We start from the raw sequence: 17,943 nt of genomic DNA, 5'->3' as shown, positions 1-17,943 counted from the left end.
TTTTTGTGCCCTTACAGAGGCCAAGTATGAAGAATGTGCCCCACAGTCCTACATACAGAACAGCTCTGCTCTTACTGCGCCTCGCGAGCGCCTCCGAGATCACGTGATGTGAGCCTGCGGACGCCAATACAAAAACAACCACTCTATCTAAAGGATTAATATTCCTCAATAATACTCACAAGGTTTGCTTCAAGAGCTCACACTCAATAGGCGGCCTGTTCGTTACTCCCTACTATCTCTGTATGATGCAATATGAACTATTACAATTTCCTCCCAAACTGTAATCTGAACAGGTCGCCTCATGTGCTTCGAGCTTAGAACGCGGATTCATCGAAGAACAGAAGACAGAACCTATGAAATGGAGGCCAATATGACGAGAAGAGTCACAATGCTTAAATATATACAAAAAAGCTTAAAAAAGACAAACAGAAATACAACGTACAACAGTAAAAGGAAATAAACCAGAACCCTAACCCTCACGTAGATCAGTGCCGGCAGAAAACCAGGACAAATCTTCACTACTTGGATGACATGACCCCCAGCCCCGGTCTTCATGCCTTATGAACCTTCTCTGTCTATATCCACCCCCCCCCCCCCCCATCCTCTGATGTCCCCTTGGAGGACCTGAGTATGGCTGGAGTCTGGAGTTCTAGGAGGTCAGCCCTGTGGTTGCTGAGGTCTCACTAGCTAATACAACCTCAAAGGCCCAACTTTTGAAAAGCAGAAAGAGGGAGATTTTGTGCGGAGCACATCGGGCGCGGCGGCAAATTATTTCATAAACTAAGCCTGTAACTCTACCCAAAACATAACTATACAACCCAGTCCACTTAATGCCCCCATATAGTAATTACTCCCCCTCCTATGCCAGCACACAGTAGGTATGTCCAGATATGTGCCCCCTCACAGCAGTTATGTCCCAATTAGACCTCTCTAGATCCCCAGTCAGACACTATAGACCAGGCATCTCAAACTCGCGGCCCTTCAGCTGTTGCAAAACTACAACTCCCAGCATGCCCGGACAGCCTACAGGTATCAGCCTACAGCAGGGCATTGTGGGAGTTGTAGTTTTACAACAGCTGGAGGGCCGCGAGTTTGAGATGCCTGCTATAGACCCTCAATCAGACCCCCAATCAGACCCTTCAGGTCCCAAATCAGACCTTTCAGACCCCCAATAAGACCCTTCAGATCCCTAATCAAACCCCCAATTAGGCCAATTATCAGACCCTTCAGACCCCCAATCAGACTATAAAATAAATAAATAAATAAATAAATAAACAAACGTACCTCTCCTGCTGTGCCGCTCCTCTCCCGGTCAGGCTGTCTTCCCAGCTCTCATCTCTTTCCAGAGCCCGCGCTGCTGTCACCTGCAGGGCACAGCAGCGCGGGCCCCAGGAAGAGCGAGCAGGAGGAGGGGTAAGTACTGTACAGCGCTTTTCTCCCCCTCCTCCTGCAGACTAGTGAGCGATTCCATAATGGAAGCGCTCACTAGTATTCCCTTTATAAGATGCACTGCATCTTATCAAGGGCTCATGCACACGACCGCTGTTGTTTTGCGGTCCGTTTTTCACTGATCCGTTGTTCCGTATCTGAGTTTTTTTTTCTCTGATTTACAGTAAGTCATCTTTCTTTCTTTCGTATGGTTTCCGTATTTGATCAGTTTTTTTGCAGATCGTATACAGAAACAGCAACTTATTAATCACCAAACACATGAGCAATATGGGCTGGGCATAGCAGTTCTACAGTATAGGTCTGCAAAAAACTGATGAAATGCGGCTGACATCCGCATGTGTTCCGTGTACGTTCCGTATTTTTTGTGGACCCATTGACTTGAATGGGGCCTCGGACCGTGATTTGCGGACAATAATAGGACATGCACTACTTTTTTGCGGAACAGCCATGCGGACAAACGGAAACGGAATGCACACGGAGTAACTTCTGTATTTTCTACAGCCCCATTGAAGTAAATGGTTCCGCATACGGTCCACAAAAAAAACGGAACGGAAGCGTAAAGAAAATACGTTTGTGTGCATGAGCCCTAAGGGAAATATACAGCACTACTGGGCCCCCCAGGCTTAGGGGCATAGCTGGCCAGCTAAGACCTGTCCTAGGTTGCTAACATAGCTTATATGTTTATACAGCTAGACCTACCAATAACCTTAATACAGTTCCTATGTTTGTGTGTTAAAGACAAAAGCAGAGTTATTTACAGTGACTTCATGGTTGGATGTCATATAACTGTTATATATATTGTGTTCACAGAAGCAGAAAAGATAATATGTCTTTAAGATTGATTATATAATGTAAGGTAAGCTCAATTACACAGCAGACACAACAGAAAGCATAGAGTTAAACTGTTGTTGCTGGGCAGGAGTATTGACCAATCACAGCCAGCATCACACACAGCAAGAGTTTTGACCAATTACAGCCAGCCTTACACAGAGCTTGTGTGGGAAACCCCCCTAGTAGAAGCTGCTGGAATCATTATTCACCAGAGAGGAGCTGAACAGACACACAATCAACTAAGAGCTGTGTTTTATGGAAGCAAGAGGCCAAAATAGTTTCACCAATTGCAAACTACAAAGTTCACTATCCAAATTCAAATTCCATATTGCAATCCAAATTTCATACAACCATACCAACCAATCTCAAATCTGCAAATAGTTACTGCTAACTGCGACCAAATTCAGCAAGTGAACTATTAGACCTCAGACATACCTCTCAGAGAGATCATAAAGTGCGACTACAGATACTGAAGAGAGAAATATATCCACCATTTTATGTTGAATGACAAGATTGAACAGTTGAACCACCATCTTATGCATACCGCCATTTCGTGATATCTTTTCAACACATGTTATGTACATGGACTATCTGCTGCGGAGGCGGCAGTGTTATATATGAAGAAAAGTTGAAGTTAATAAAGAAGTTATTTCAAGCATTTGGTGTGCTCTTTAAACCTACTGTTTCCATAGAACGGCGCTAGAGGAATTACAGAGTAATAGACAGTCTGGTTAGACTAAAAGTCAGAGATACCAAAATTCTTCTAATGCCACAGCGCAAAAGGCACTTCATAGTGCTGCGCCTGCCACAAGGGGCCCAGTCGCAACTGCGACCGCTGCGACCCCTATAGTTACGCCAGTGCTTTCCAACCAATGGCGTAACAGTACGTCATAGCTGGAGGTGATTTCCCGCAATTTGACATACTACTATCTGGATAGATTGGAGGCTTGGGCAGAGGGCAGCAGCAAGCAAGCAGAGTTCCTGTGGGGTTGGAGGGGGGACACTATAGGCTCAAAGATGGAGGCCTCAGGACAGTTTGCTCCCGCCCCCCCCCCCCATAAACTCTGCTTGGTGATGGAGGACAGTGTGCCCAGCCAGCACAATAGCACATGCCCACCCAGTCAACTTACAGGGTTATGCAAACTAAGCATCAGCAGAAAGGAGTTAAAGGGGTTATCCAACTACTATAATGCCCCCCAAAATGCCCGGGCAGCGGGCACCTCATACAGGTTATACTTACCCCACTCTCCGGCACCCACACACGTTTGATGCCCAAACGTCCGCCACTGCATCCCCCTGTCGCGTGGATGAAAACATCTGGCGACGTGGGGGCAGTTAATAGCAGGCCACGATCGATGGGAACTAGTCTCCCTAGCATCACGGGAGACACTAGGGAGGCTCATTTTCGTTGCGGCCTGCTATTGGCTGCAAACCTCACCCCCCCTCCCGGGTATAAGTATTACCTGTATGTGGTGCCCAGCATTTTAGAGGGCATAATAGGCGTTGGGTAACCCTTTTAGCCATTAAGATAGCAGAGGTTTTTTCGTTTTTGCATTTTCATTTTTCTTCCCTATCTTCCTTGAGCCATAACATTTTTAGTCTTCTGTTCACATGTCCATATGAGGGCTTATTTTTCGTGGTACAAGTTGTACTTTTAATATGGCATACAATGTAGTGGGAAGCAGGCAAACTGATTTTAAAATTGAGAGATTAGTCAACATGTCCTACGGTGTAGAACATGTCTAAGCCCGGGCACCACGACAAGGTTTCTCAAGTAGCCCGGGACCTAACACTCTCCTACCTGAGCCGTATGGGCAATACCAGGAGCCAGTGGGCAAATTACAGGAGCATAAGGCCGACTCACAAACAGCTGACCAGTTACCTCCAGCATGTAGCCATGCCTGCAATGGGAGGAGGGAGGAGTCTGCGAGTCCCACTCAAGACTGGCTGATATGTCCCAGGCCTCACAGGTGCACCTAAATGTGGCCTGTAGACAGGGCCGGCACTACCAGTAAGGCGACTTAGGCAGTCGCCTAGGGCGCCATTTAGCAGGGGGCGCCCGTTGCAGTGTAAAAAAATAAATAAATATAAAAAAAAAGTTGGTTATATACGTTCGGCCGGCGCCCCTCATGCTGCGCCTCCTGAGCGGCTGAGCGTTTGCCGCTCTAAAGAATCTCCGGCCGCCGGCTCAGTGCTGCGCAGCCAGCCTGCGCCTGCTGTCATTCTGTGCTGTGCTGTGGCCGAGCTCTGTTAGGTCCGCGGTACAGGAGCTTTTGTTTCCTGTACCCGGCCGGACTGACAGGAAGTGTTCTTTTAATTTAAAAGCTGAGAAAGCGGTGGAACATATGTGATGTCATGATATGGGCAGATCATCTGATAAGGGGGGGGGGGCGGCAATTTTTACCTTGCCTAGGGCGGCAAAAATCCTTGCACCGGCCCTGCCTGTAGATGGAAAACAGGCTAATTTAAATTGGGGTTTATACACCTCCAGGAATCTATATATACAAACTAAGAAGACAGGTTGGCATTAGCAGGAGGTGCTCAAACCCACATGCAATTGTGCATATATATATATAGGGGAGCAAATCCTGCACTTGTGGCCCGTTGCTAATGGCTATCCCCAGCAAAATGCATACGGTGGAGGATGCCCGCGGCGAACCACAAGTACCACAATAGACATCCTACACATTTTAAAATCAGTTTGAGGGTTTAGTGAGACTGCAGAGTGCCCCTGTCTTTGTTATTGTTTTGTTATATTGTTATATTAATTATGACATCCGCACTTGTTACCTTGTGTAGGATGTCTATTGTGGTACTTGTGGTTCGCCGCGGGCATCCTCCACCGTATGCATTTTGCTGGGGATAGCCATTAGCAACGGGCCACAAGTGCAGGATTTGCTCCCCTATATATATGCACAACTGCATGTGGGTTTGAGCAGCTCCTGCTAATGCCAACCTGTCTTCTTAGTTTGTATATATAGATTCCTGGAGGTGTATAAACTCCAATTTAAATGTGCCTGTTTTCCATCTACAGGCCACATTTAGGTGCACCTGTGAGGCCTGGGACATATCAGCCAGTCTTGAGTGAGACTCGCAGACTCCTCCCTCCTCCCATTGCAAGCATGGACACATGCTGGAGGTAACTGGTGAGCTGTTTGTGAGTTGGCCTTATGCTCCTGTAATTTGCCCACTGGCTCCTGGTATTGCCCATACGGCTCAGGTAGGTGAGTGTTAGGTCCCGAGCTACTTGAGAAACCTTGGCGTGGTGCCCGGGCTTAGACATGTTCTACACCGTAGGACATGTTGACTAATCTCTCAATTTTAAAATCAGTTTGAGGGTTTAGTGAGACTGCAGAGTGCACCTGTCTTTGTTATTGTTTTGTTATATTGTTATATTAATTATGACATCCGCACTTGTTACCTTGTGTAGGATGTCTATTGTGGTACTTGTGGTTCGCCGCGGGCATCCTCCACCGTATGCATTTTGCTGGGGATTGCCATTAGCAACAGGCCACAAGTGCAGGATTTGCTCCCCTATATATATGCACAACTGCATGTGGGTTTGAGCAGCTCCTGCTAATGCCAACCTGTCTTCTTAGTTTGCAGAAATAAAGTGAAAAAAAAAGTGTTTTTAATAATAAAAAATTTATATCAATATTTGCAACACCCCCCTCTTTTAACCCTTAGGATACCGGAAGTTTTTGCGTTTTTTCATTTCTGTTCCCTGTATTCCTGGAGCCATAACTTTTTTATTTTTCCATTCACATATCCATATGACAAGTTGTACTTTCTAAAGTCACCATTTACTATAGCATACAATGTAGTGGGAAGCGGGGGAAAAATTCCAAATGGAACTCACCATTCACCGTATTGGAAAAATATTTTAATATTTTAATAGTACGGGCTTTTTCAGATGTGGTCATGCCCATGATGTATATCATTTTTATTTATAATTTTTTTATTTATTTTTTTATTATAAGAAAAGGAAATTTTATATTTTTTTATACTACTGCTCCTTTGTATAGGAATATCACTACTATAATACTGCTCCTATGTACAAGAATATACTACTATAATACTGCTCCTATGTACAGGAATATAACTACTATAATACTGCTCCTATGTACAGGGATATAACTACTATAATACTGCTCCTATGTACAAGAATATAACTACTATAATACTGCCTCCTATGTACAAGAATATAACTACTATAATACTGCTCCTATGTACAAGAATATAACTACTATAATACTGCCTCTTATATACAAGAATATAACTACTATAATACTGCTCCTATGTACAAGAATATAACTACTATAATACTGCTCCTATGTACAGGAATATAACTACTATAATACTGCTCCTATGTACAAGAATATAACAACTATAATACTGCTCCTATGTACAAGAATATAACTACTATAATACCGCTCCTATGTACAAGAATATAACTACTATAATACTGCCTCCTATGTACAAGACTATAACTACTATAATACTGCTCCTATGTACAAGAATATAACTACTATAATACTGCCTCCTATGTACAAGACTATAACTACTATAATACTGCTCCTTTGCATAGGAATATAACTACTATAGTACTGCTCCTATGTACAAGAATATAACTACTATAATACTGCTCCTTTGTATAGGAATATCACTACTATAATACTGCTCCTATGTACAAGAATATACTACTATAATACTGCTCCTATGTACAGGAATATAACTACTATAATACTGCTCCTATGTACAGGAATATAACTACTATAATACTGCTCCTATGTACAAGAATATAACAACTATAATACTGCTCCTCTGTACAAGAATATAACTACTATAATACTGCTCCTATGTACAAGAATATAACTACTATAATACTGCCTCCTATGTACAAGACTATAACTACTATAATACTGCCTCCTATGTACAAGAATATAACTACTATAATACTGCTCCTATGTACAAGAATATAACTACTATAATACTGCTCCTATGTACAAGAATATAACTACTATAATACTGCTCCTATGTACAAAAATATAACTACTATAATACTGCCTCCTATGTACAAGAATATTACTACTATAATACTGCTCCTCTGTACAAGAATATAACTACTATAATACTGCCTCCTATGTACAAGAATATCACTACTATAATACTGCTCCTCTGTACAAGAATATAACTACTATAATACTGCTCCTATGTACAAGAATATAACTACTATAATACTGCCTACTATGTACAAGAATATAACTACTATAATACTGCTCCTATGTACAAGAATATAACTACTATAATACTGCCCCCTATGTACAAGAATATAACTACTATAATACTACTCCTATGTACAAGAATATAACTACTATAATACTGCCTCCTATGTATAAGAATATAACTACTATACTACTGCTCCTATGTACAAGAATATAACTACTACAATACTGCTCCTATGTATAAGAATATAACTACTATAATACTGCTCCTATGTACAAGAATATTACTACTATAATACTGCTCCTATGTACAAGAATATAACTACTATAATACTGCTCCTATGTACAAGAATATAACTACTATAATACTACCTCCTATGTACAAGAATATAACTACTATAATACTGCTCCTATGTACAAGAATATAACTACTATAATACTGCTCCTATGTACAAGAATATAACTACTATAATACTGCCTCCTATGTACAGGAATATAACTACTATAATACTGCTCCTATGTATAAGAATATAACTACTATAATACTGCTCCTATATACAAGAATATAACTACTATAATACTGCTCCTATGTACAAGAATATAACTACTATAATACTGCCCCTATGTACAAGAATATAACTACTATAATACTGCCTCCTATGTACAAGAATATAACTACTATAATACTGCCTCCTATGTACAATAATATAACTACTATAATACTGCTCCTATGTACAAGAACATAACTACTATAATACTGCTCCTATGTACAAGAATATAACTACTATAATACTGCTCCTATGTACAAGAATATAACTACTATAATACTGCCTCCTATGTGCAAAAATATAACTACTATAATACTGCCTCCTATGTACAAGAATATAACTACTATAATACTGCTCCTATGTACAAGAATATAACTACTATAATACTGCTCCTATGTACAAGAATATAACTGCTATAATACTGCCTCCTATGTACAAGAATATAACTACTATAATACTGCCTCCTATGTACAAGAATATAACTACTATAATACTGCTCCTATGTACAAGAATATAACTACTATAATACTGCTCCTATGTACAAGAATATAACTGCTATAATACTGCCTCCTATGTACAAGAATATAACTACTATAATACTGCCTCCTATATACAAGAATATAACTACTATAATACTGCCTCCTATGTACAAGAATATAACTACTATAATACTGCTCCTATGTACAAGAATATAACTACTATAATACTGCTCCTATGTACAAGAATATAACTACTATAATACTACCTCCTATGTGCAAGAATATAACTACTATAATACTGCCTCCTATGTACAAGAATATAACTACTATAATACTGCCTCCTATGTACAAGAATATAACTACTATAATACTGCCTCCTATATACAAGAATATAACTACTATAATACTGCTCCTATGTACAAGAATATAACTACTATAATACTGCCTCCTATGTACAAGAATATTACTACTATAATACTGCTCCTATGTACAAGAATATAACTACTATAGGGGGCGGAGCTTGACCAGCTTCCTGACCGGCTGCATGTGAGGAGAGCTCTCCTCTTCTTTGCCTCACAAAGTGGTTTATTTCGCTTCTTAACTGCACAAATATGGGGAAAATCGGCAAATACCTGCCCAAAGAAAGACCTGAACCCCTCAAGCAAGATCGGGGTCCCTCTGAGATGGAGAAATACCTTAACAAGCGGCCTGCAGCTCCAGTAACAGAGAGACCTAAGATGGCCCCTCCTGACCCTGATGACAGCATGGAGGAGGCTGAGAGAGCAGACAGCCCGGCTACTGAGAGCTCCCAGGGATCGCAGGCTGAAGCTGCTGAACCTATCTCAAAGAGGTTCTTGCAGCAGGCCCTCCTGTCAGTGATACGGCCGGTGATGCAGGAGCTCACTGAGATAAAGGAGGACATTAAGCACATCGGCCATAGAGTGGAGAGGCTTGAAGATACACAGGGGGCCATCCTGAATTACACCCGTGCGATTGGAGATAACAGCTCTGCTTACCTGTCTTCTCTGGATCATGCATACGCCCTGATTGAAGATCAGGAAAATAGAAGCAGGCGCAAAAACGTGCGCTTCAGAGGCTTGCCAGAAGCAGTGTCACATGAGGAGCTTCCTGCAGCAGCATCAGCCATTTTCACATCCCTGCTGGGCCCTGAAGGTGCATCTGCAGTCACAATCGAGCGCATCCATCGCTCTCTGCGGCCTAAACCCAGGGAGGGAGAACCCCCTCGTGATGTGGTCTGCGGTCTCTTGCGGTACGTAGATACCGCTGCGATTTTTAAAGCGGCCAGGGAGAAGGGAGATCTAAAGCATGATGGAGCCAAGATTCTGCTATTCCAGGATCTCGCGCCTTCAACCCTGAATAAAAGAAGAATCCTGCGCCCTGTCACCGAGATTCTGCGCCAGAGAAAGATCCCCTTTAAGTGGCTTTTTCCATTTGGCCTCACATTTTCCAGGGAAGGAAAGAGGTGCACGATCCGGACCCCCAGTGATCTGCCGGCGGCATGGGAGCTGCTCAACACCACGCCACAAGATATCCCATCATGGCTGCCCTCGGCGGACACTGGCGTCCCGCTCCCAGAACTCCCTGATAGTTCCAGATGGTCGAAGGTGCCATCAAGAAAAGGAGCCAAGCAAAGAGTTACTTGAACATTCTCCACAGGTCGTATGTGGGCTGTTAGATTGCAAGCTCCTCAGTTAATGTTCAATATGTTATAGGAGCGCATTTAAGATGGAGGACGTCATTGCTCCCTATGTGGAGGGTGGAAGCTGCATTCACTTCATGTTGTTATGGGCGACTACCATAGAGGTTATATAAGTAATGCATTCTCTCAGGTTGTCAGTTAGTAGGTGCATACAGTATACTGGGATTCCCTGATATGTATAGCCAGATTCTCTCAGGCAGTTATAGGAGTGGCTATGTTCACACATGCATACTAATGTCAGCACACTTTGTGGGGGTGGGGACCCCTGATTTGTGGCCAGGAGCAGTACTGTCTGACACTGAGTATGTCACCCTGCTCCCACCTTGTCACCGGTGGTTCCTGTGCTCCCGCACGGAGTTCTCTTATTTCCTTTGACCCCCTTTTGCTTGCAGGATTACATATTTTGCTTTTATTAACAAAATTCTGGCTAAAGGGATCAAAGGACCTTGTCCAGGACAAGGCGTTCCCCTGTTTGTTCCCCCTGTTTCCCTGTCCATGCTCACGTATGTTATTATATGCACGCACATGTGTATATCATTACACTGATGGCTGCAGTTAACTGCACTACATTCAATGTACGGGGTTTTAATACCCCTCAAAAGCGCTCACAGGTGATCAGACTTCTAAAGAAGAGACGCACAGATGTCTGTTTTTTCCAAGAGCTGCACCTTAAGCTCGGCCATGTTCCTAAACTCTCCCAGTCCTACTTTAATCAGTGGTTCATCAGCTCTCATGCCAAGGCTTCCAGGGGCGCGGGGATTGCCATATCCAGGAGGGTTCCCTTCTCCCTTGTCTCATCCTTGACTGACCCAGAGGGACGCTTTATGTTCGTAAAAGGTAAAATTGGGACCGTGTTGGTGACACTGGCAAGTCTATACAGTCCTAACCGGGGTCAGGGCCTATGGTTGAAGACTACATTGACTAAATTTACTTCCTTTGCAGAGGGCATTTGTTTAATAGGGGGGGATCTTAATGTGGCCCTAAACCCACTAGTAGACGCTTCAGATCATTCCTCACAGTTGACCCAAGCGGCTATTGGCAGGATTAATAAGCATCTAGCAGGGGCCCATTTACTGGACACTTGGCGCCTGACTCATCCCACTGACTTAGATTACACGTTCTTCTCAGCTGCGCACAAGGTCTATTCCAGGCTAGACTATATTTTCATCTCTGACGCTCACGCTGAACTGGTGAGTAACTCCACCATTGATCCTATGACAGTATCAGATCATGCTCCTGTCACGACATCCGTGGTGTTCTCTGAATTACCTCAGCAATCTCGACAATGGAGGTTAAATGAGACTCTGCTGGATGATGTGGAGGGAATGAGAGACATAGAAGCTAAATTACAGCACTTCTTTAGGGAGAACACCACGGATGACGTCTCTGTCACGACTGTCTGGGAGACGCATAAAGCGGTCATCAGAGGGGAGCTGATTGCCCTGGGTAGTCGGAAAAAGAAGGAAAGACAAAAAACATTTCATACATTACTAGAGAAGATTTCAGCTCTAGAATCTCTGCACAAAAAATCCAGAACTATAGAGGCCCAACAAGAACTAACACTAACTAGGAAAAAACTAAAAGATCACCTTAACTATCACCAGGCCAAATCCTACCAATATGCCCAGTTCCGTTTTTATGCTCATGGAGACAAAGGGACGAGGCTTATGGCTTCGCTCCTTAAGCAGAAAAAAGATGCTTCCTATATAGCTGGAATTAAAGATAAAGATGGCAGGCTATTACATAAAACTTCAGATATTGCGAGAGAATTCCATAAGTTCTATAGTCAGCTTTATGGGCTCAAATGCCCAGATGACGACACAGAAGCTAATATAGAAGAGGCTGCTGACAAGTTCTTGGGGAACCTCAATCTGCCCAAACTGGAGACCAAAGATAGGGAACAACTCCTTGCCCCAGTCACAATAGAGGAAATATCAAATATTCTGAGCTCCATGCCAATGGGGAAATGCCCTGGACCTGATGGGTTTTCTGTGGGGTATTATAAAAAATTATCATCTGTCCTAACCCCTCGTATGGCCACTTGGTGTAATTCCCTAATAAATGGTTCTGTTCTCCATAGGCAATCCCTGGAAGCGACGGTCACAATTCTCCCAAAAGCAGGTAAAGACCCTAACCAATGCGGCAGTTATAGGCCGATATCGCTTCTCAACGTAGACGTTAAAGTATGGGCAAAGTTGCTGGCTTCCCGCCTTGCTCCCCTTCTGCCGAAACTAATTCACCCGGACCAAGCCGGGTTTGTGCCTGGACGAGAGGGAAATCAAAACTCCTGTAGGGTTCTCTCAGCAATGCAATTAGCTAAGAAGGAGAAGGCCTCACTGGTCCTTTTGGGTGTGGATGCGGAAAAGGCCTTTGACAGAGTGAGCTGGAGCTACATGAGGAAAACCCTACATAAACTTGGCATTCCAGAACAATTCCAAACTGCCATCATGTCCCTCTACCATGAACCTAGTGCACGTATAAGGGTAAATGGTACATTATCCCAATCGTTCCCGATTACAAACGGGACTCGTCAGGGCTGTCCTCTGTCACCTACATTGTACGTCATGGTAATGGAGACATTACTGCAAGCTATAAGAGAACACCCCGGTATAAAGGGTCTCAAAATTAGGGATAGTTCTGTAGAATTTATAAATGCCGCTTATGCGGATGACCTACTGGTTATGCTCACAAACCCTGTCGAGGCCTTTCCGCATCTTCTATCCCTTTTCGAATTATATGGGAGGATCTCTAACTTTAAAGTTAATTATACAAAGTCAGAGGCGATGAACGTCTCAGCGCCAAGCAAAATGATTTCCTCTTTAAAAGGCACAACCCCGTTTATCTGGCAGGGTTCTCATCTTTCCTACTTAGGAATTAAATTACCAGCAGATTTGGACCAAACTTTCAGTTTGAACTTTAAACCCCTCTTAAATGATATACAGAAGCAGCTTCACTCGCTTAAAATCCCATATGTCTCTTGGATGGGTAGAAAGAACCTTCTGAAGGCCTTCATCATGCCCAGGCTCCTGTATGTGATGCAAATGTTGCCCGTTTTTATCCCTATGTCCTTCTTTTGCCAGGTCAGGAGGTTATTTAGAACGTTCCTTTGGGGTGGGAAATCCGCTAGATTGGCCCATAGCAGGCTGATACAGGGGAGGAGCACGGGGGGGTTTGGGTTACCAGACGCACACCTATACTATCAGGCGATTCATTTAAAAAGATGGATTCAGCTACACGCTACTAAATACCAGATTTGGGGATGCGACTTAGAACTTGCCCAACTTTCATCTGTCCAGAGGGCGGGCCTCTGGGGTCTTACTACTTCTAATCTTAGGTCGCAAGTTCTGCTTAGGGGAACCGCCTCAGTAATTCAACAGTTAAATGGCAAACTTAACCTCCTAAATAACCCCTCTCCATCTATGCCAGCGGATCTTCTTCCTTTCACTATACGACCGAATACCAAACAAATAGCTACGACCTGGCATAAACTACGCAAGTTTACAACAGAGGAATTCCTGGGGGCGACCTCGGGGGACTTATCTGATCAACACCCACTACACAACCTTATAAAAAAGTGTAATTTTCTAGAACTGATTGAACTTAACTCAGTCTCCAGACCACTAATAGAGAGTAATAGACATAGACCTACACAGTCTTGGTTTGAGAAACTTTTAACATTTGAGTCCATCCCACGTAAACTGATCTCTCTGTGTTACTTGGCTTTGGTTAACCCCCGCTCCCCTGGAACACCGCAATATCTGAGGCATTGGGCTGCTGAACTTGAGGTGGAACTGAATGAGACTGACATTATGAGGATACATGCGCACTCCCACGGTTTCTCAAGGTGTACCAGGATACAGGAGCACACATACAAAGTCCTCACCCAGTGGTATATGACTCCAAAGCAGATGTTTATCAGGGGTATGAGACAGGACGATAAATGCTGGAGGTGTATGGAAGATACAGGTACTCTGTCTCACATCTTCTGGTCTTGTCCTAGGATCCGTCCATTCTGGGAAGGTGTCTTATCCACTATTCAGAAGATAACACATGTAGTTGTGGAAGTGCCCCCTAATCTTGTGCTCCTGTGGCTCCCGACTCCCTCTTTCTCTCCCTCAAAAAGATGCTTAACCACCCAATTACTCCAGGCGGCAAGGCTGCTCATCCCGCAGCACTGGTTGAGTACAGAACCCCCCACTGTGGAGGCATGGCTGAACAAGGTGGACCATATCTGTCGTATGGAGGAACTGGCGAGTTGGGAGGACAGGAATCACAATAAATATGTGAAGCTGTGGACACCCTGGCTCATGTTTAGGGATGACCCTCCGAATAGTCAGACGGCACACGGGTCTGCTAGTAGTGGTACATTATGAGCTCACGGGTAGAGGGTATATATGCGCATTAATGGTACGCGTTCTAGACCATGTCTGAGTCACTGACAAAATAATACCTGTGAATATGAATACATTCAATATGCACTTTAGATATCTAATATGCTGCATACGAACGAGTGTCATGGATGGATTGTTGTTGTTTTTGGTTATTCCTCTTTATCCTTCCCTCCCTCCTATTCCTTGTCCCTATCCCCATATCCTTCCCCTCCCCCCTTTTCCTCTATTTCTGCGTCATTATGTTCACCAGTCATACTACAAGACCATTATATACTGGTAAGATGCATCTGTAACCTTTGCATAATACTTGTATAATGGGATATGATTATTCTGTCTATATGTGAAAAATGGGAAATTAGTATTGTCCTGTTATTTATATACGGAATTCTGTTTAGGTCCATATCTACAGTCCTTCAAGCTGTTATGTATACTCAAAGCAATGTACGATATCAACCACTTTGTATATGTCACTGCATAATGTTGTAGTATGTATTTTCAATATACTTTTCAATAAAAAGAGAATTTTCAAAGAATATAACTACTATAATACTGCTCCTATGTACAGGAATATAACTACTATAATACTGCTCCTATGTACAAGAATATAACTACTATAATACTGCTCCTATGTACAAGAATATAACTACTATAATACTGCTCCTATGTACAAGAATATAACTACTATAATACTGCTCCTATGTACAAGAATATAACTACTATAATACTGCCTCCTATGTACAAGAATATAACTACTATAATACTGCCTCCTATGTACAAGAATATAACTACTATAATACTGCTCCTATGTACAAGACTATAACTACTATAATACTGCTCCTATGTACAGGAATATAACTACTATAATACTGCTCCTATGTACAAGACTATAACTACTATAATACTGCTCCTCTGTACAAGAATATAACTACTATAATACTGCTCCTATGTACAGGAATATAACTACTATAATACTGCTCCTATGTACAGGAATATAACTACTATAATACTGCTCCTATGTACAAGAATATAACAACTATAATACTGCTCCTCTGTACAAGAATATAACTACTATAATACTGCTCCTATGTACAAGAATATAACTACTATAATACTGCCTCCTATGTACAAGACTATAACTACTATAATACTGCCTCCTATGTACAAGAATATAACTACTATAATACTGCTCCTATGTACAAGAATATAACTACTATAATACTGCTCCTATGTACAAGAATATAACTACTATAATACTGCCTCCTATGTACAAGAATATAACTACTATAATACTGCTCCTATGTACAAGAATATAACTACTATAATACTGCTCCTATGTACAAGAATATAACTACTATAATACTGCTCCTATGTACAAAAATATAACTACTATAATACTGCCTCCTATGTACAAGAATATTACTACTATAATACTGCTCCTCTGTACAAGAATATAACTACTATAATACTGCCTCCTATGTACAAGAATATCACTACTATAATACTGCTCCTCTGTACAAGAATATAACTACTATAATACTGCCTCCTATGTACAAGAATATAACTACTATAATACTGCTCCTATGTACAAGAATATAACTACTATAATACTGCCTACTATGTACAAGAATATAACTACTATAATACTGCTCCTATGTACAAGAATATAACTACTATAATACTGCTCCTATGTACAAGAATATAACTACTATAATACTGCCCCCTATGTACAAGAATATAACTACTATAATACTACTCCTATGTACAAGAATATAACTACTATAATACTGCCTCCTATGTATAAGAATATAACTACTATACTACTGCTCCTATGTACAAGAATATAACTACTACAATACTGCTCCTATGTATAAGAATATAACTACTATAATACTGCTCCTATGTACAAGAATATTACTACTATAATACTGCTCCTATGTACAAGAATATAACTACTATAATACTGCTCCTATGTACAAGAATATAACTACTATAATACTACCTCCTATGTACAAGAATATAACTACTATAATACTGCTCCTATGTACAAGAATATAACTACTATAATACTGCTCCTATGTACAAGAATATAACTACTATAATACTGCCTCCTATGTACAGGAATATAACTACTATAATACTGCTCCTATGTATAAGAATATAACTACTATAATACTGCTCCTATATACAAGAATATAACTACTATAATACTGCTCCTATGTACAAGAATATAACTACTATAATACTGCCCCTATGTACAAGAATATAACTACTATAATACTGCCTCCTATGTACAAGAATATAACTACTATAATACTGCCTCCTGTGTACAAGAATATAACTACTATAATACTGCCTCCTATGTACAAGAATATAACTACTATAATACTGCCTCCTATGTACAAGAATATAACTACTATAATACTGCCTCCTATGTACAAGAATATAACTACTATAATACTGCCTCCTATGTACAAGAATATAACTACTATAATACTGCCTCCTATGTACAATAATATAACTACTATAATACTGCTCCTATGTACAAGAATATAACTACTATAATACTACTCCTATGTACAAGAATATAACTACTATAATACTTCTCCTATGTACAAGAATATAACTACTATAATACTGCTCCTATGTACAAGAATATAACTACTATAATACTGCCTCCTATGTGCAAAAATATAACTACTATAATACTGCCTCCTATGTACAAGAATATAACTACTATAATACTGCTCCTATGTACAAGAATATAACTACTATAATACTGCTCCTATGTACAGGAATATAACTACTATAATACTGCTCCTATGTACAAGAATATAACTACTATAATACTGCTCCTATGTACAAGAATATAACTACTATATTACTGCTCCTATGTACAAGAATATAACTACTATAATACTGCTCCTATGTACAATAATATAACTGCTATAATACTGCTCCTATGTACAAGAATATAACTACTATAATACTGCCTCCTATGTACAAGAATATAACTACTATAATACTGCCTCCTATGTACAAGAATATAACTACTATAATACTGCTCCTATGTACAAGACTATAACTACTATAATACTGCTCCTATGTACAGGAATATAACTACTATAATACTGCTCCTATGTACAAGACTATAACTACTATAATACTGCTCCTCTGTACAAGTATATAACTACTATAATACTGCTCCTATATACAACGCATAGACCAGTTTCCATAGACTAGAAGCCCTTCTTTCCCGTGTCTGTACTGGATTCTATATTTCATGTGACTGTCGCTGTGTAC

Source organism: Bufo bufo, chromosome 5, assembly GCF_905171765.1.
Source record: "Bufo bufo chromosome 5, aBufBuf1.1, whole genome shotgun sequence".
NCBI classification, from domain to species: domain Eukaryota; kingdom Metazoa; phylum Chordata; class Amphibia; order Anura; family Bufonidae; genus Bufo; species Bufo bufo.
Note: the sequence above shows the minus strand (reverse complement) of the source record.